Genomic DNA, 3,245 nt, shown 5'->3' with positions numbered 1-3,245 from the left:
CACCGCCCCTCTGTGGGGGACTGTTGTAACTTATTCTGGGAAACGTAGGAGATCTCTGAAGTAGAGGGAGGTGCACAACGCTGCTGAAGGGAACTCTTGGTAAACCACAATTACAATATGTGATCACGTAATAACTCCTGGAAAGCATTAAACATCACTGATCTAAACGGTAATGTGTAGCAGTATTTAGTAGCTGGCAGGTTCTTGGTGTTTTTTGTGAGATTTCAGTTATACTTAAAAGTAGAAAATCGATAAATTATATATGTTGTAACAGTGTTGATGTGGTTTGGGATAAATCGGATCTAAAGTAGTAAAATATCCTTTGGATGATACTCCAGAAAACACGTGTGCAAATTCAAACGTCTGCAAAAAGGGTCCAAAGTATTTGACTCTTCCAGACTTTTAGTATTTGAGAAATGTTTGACGAGTAGATTTCAAGTACAGTCGGATGTTTTTTTTCCTTTCACATTCAGTCACCGCTAAGCCGAGAGGGCTGTCGAAGAGAGCAAAGTCAGGCATGTGGTTACTGCAAGAAACCAGCTATTAGTCAGCAGCACTGATCACTTTCCAGGAACTGAGCACCTGTTACACTTGTCAGAGCACACAGTCTCCCACACATAAGTGTGTGTACACACACACACACACATTGTTACTTCAGGCCTCTGATCTCCATGAAAGCCGCCTTCACAAGCCTTCTAAGGAGGTACATTTGTGTTTCTCCTGCAACTCTCCAGACATCTGATGTTTAGCCTGCGTGGTAACTTGGCCTACCTGTACCTCTAAAGTTCACCAATTAACAATCTAGTAAATTGCCTTGTTTATTGTGTGCTAAAACCAGAGTGTGTTGTTAGACTTCTGTTTTTATTAATTAGTGAGCTTTAGAGGGGCTTGTAATGGGATTGTTTTTGCCCCCAAAACATTTTCTCTCTCTCCAGCTTTTAGTAACCAGTGCAGTGAGTTAAATCAGGCCTTCATCTCTTACACGTTTGATTTTTTTTGTGTGTGGGTGGACATAACGTGGGTAGTGCTTACTTAGCCAATCACATTTCCCAACTGACATGATGTCTGCTAGTTTGACAGGAAGTCTATTGTTGTCCGCTCCCTTTTCCCTTTACTTTTCAAGCGAGACTTTCTCACGCCTTATTATTTACAGTTCGCCTATTCTGGGATCTATTTTTATTTATTTTTGTGGAAAGAAAACATAAACGGCATGTGAATTTACCTATAACTTCCTACCTCTTCTTCCAAAAACACTTGAAGTCAGAAGGCTTTTCCTTATTTAACTATAACAAGATGATGCGAAGGTTAACACAGCATTGAGGAATCTTACCAACTGCTCTCACACACACTCCCTGTTTTGCATCAGATTACTTTATGACCCCCATTAAAACACATCAAGGTATGAATTGAAGGGCTGTCAATAGTCCTGCAGGAAATGCAATCTCCTGACTGCACTTGAACTTCCCCGCTGAAAGATATTTGCAGCATATAATATTTCAATGGAGACCCGCAGTGTGTTTGTTCGTGGGTGATATTGCAGTGACTTTATCGTACCGTTCGGTGTTTCCTATGATGTCATGTATTCCTGTAAGGCGTACTGGATTATGATGTAGCCTGGGGGATGCATGAGTCGAGTTTCACTAATTAAATTGCTATTCTTGCAACCAACTATTGCGGAAGAGCCTGCTCCTATTATTAGTTATTTCCTCTCACTTTATTTCATGCATTAGTAATGTGTAGTGATAGTTTGGAGAGTGCTTTGTGATGTACATGTAGGTAGGCTATAGCTAATGCACATAATGTGCACAAAAACAGTATATTTTAAGTATAGACTACAATGGCTGCATCAAAGAAACCTTCCTGACATGTTTTAAGACATACAATGCATTTGTTTGATATGTTTTTTTCCACTCTCCCTCTTTGACAAGAAAAGTGTAGTAAATATGCAAATCCTTTTAGTTTCCAAACATTTAACTGCTATTTTCCTTTAAAAAAAAGTCCAGTCGGGCTGGAGCCCTCGAGTACCAGCATCCCACCTGTTTTAAGTTTCGTATTTGTCCACAGTTGTCTTCCAAACTTGCAGTGTTGTCCTAAAATCATGCTTGATAATGCCCTTCTTAAACTGAGATGAGACAACAGTCCAGTCAGGACTGCAGAGAAAGTCATTGGTGCCGGCCTGCCCTCCATCCAGGACAGAGTGAGGAAACAGGGACGGTAACATCACTGCAGACACCTTCACACTCTGGACACAACCTATCAACACTTCTCCCCTCTGGTAGGCGCAACATAACACTGTACATGAAAACAACCAGACACAACAAGTTTCTTCCCACAGGCCATCACTCTGATGAACACTTAAATCAGTCCTACACTGTGAATACTCTTCTCATACCAAAATATCCACTGCAGCCATTATAGATTGCAATGTTCTGTGTTCAATTCATATCTATTACTCACAATATAAAGCCTGCGCTATATATATACAGTTTATAGACATCTTTACGTGTCGGCTGCCTACTGCACATAATAACCCAGTCCATGTATCCATTTAGTATTTATTTGCACTATTTGTCTGTTCTTTCACTACTTGTGTGATAAGATTGATAGCTCTTCCATATGAAGCTGGTTAGCTTAACATACATATAACACAGGCTTTGTCAAAAGGTAACAAAATCCATCTACCAGCACCTCTAAAACTCACTCAACATTTCATTTTTGCTTGTGTAATGTGTGTAAAAACTTTATTGAAAATACAATTCTAGTTTTTTTCAGCTGGTTATGGGCCTTACTAACTTGTTACTTCCTGTAACCTTAGTCTCGCTGGTTAACTAGCAAGTTGCAGAGCCAAGAACTAGTTTGCCAAATAACGTTAAGTACTCCGTTATTTTCGTTGTAGTGTTTGTATGTGCTGTATGTCAGGAGTCCTCCTCGACCCTCCTCCAAGGTGCAAACTGACACTCAAAATGGTGATTTTCCTGTTTGGTGTCCTATATTCTTTTTATGAATGAAGGCGGAGGTCGTGAGCTTTTGTCATTTTCTGGTTTTACCCACCAGGGGGTGGAGCAACATGCAGAATGAACAGCGTCCAGTCTCTCTCTCTCTCTCTCTCTCTCTCTCTCTCTCTCTCTCTCTCTCTCTCTCTCTCTCTCTCTCTCTCTCTCTCTCTCTCTCTCTCTCTCTCTCTCTCTCTCTCTCTCTCTCTCTCTCTCTCTCTCTCTCTCTCTCTCTCTCTCTCTCCCCCCCTC

Source organism: Anarrhichthys ocellatus, unplaced genomic scaffold, assembly GCF_004355925.1.
Source record: "Anarrhichthys ocellatus isolate YVR2014 unplaced genomic scaffold, GSC_Weel_1.0 scaffold2, whole genome shotgun sequence".
In the NCBI taxonomy this organism is placed as follows: domain Eukaryota; kingdom Metazoa; phylum Chordata; class Actinopteri; order Perciformes; family Anarhichadidae; genus Anarrhichthys; species Anarrhichthys ocellatus.
Note: the sequence above shows the minus strand (reverse complement) of the source record.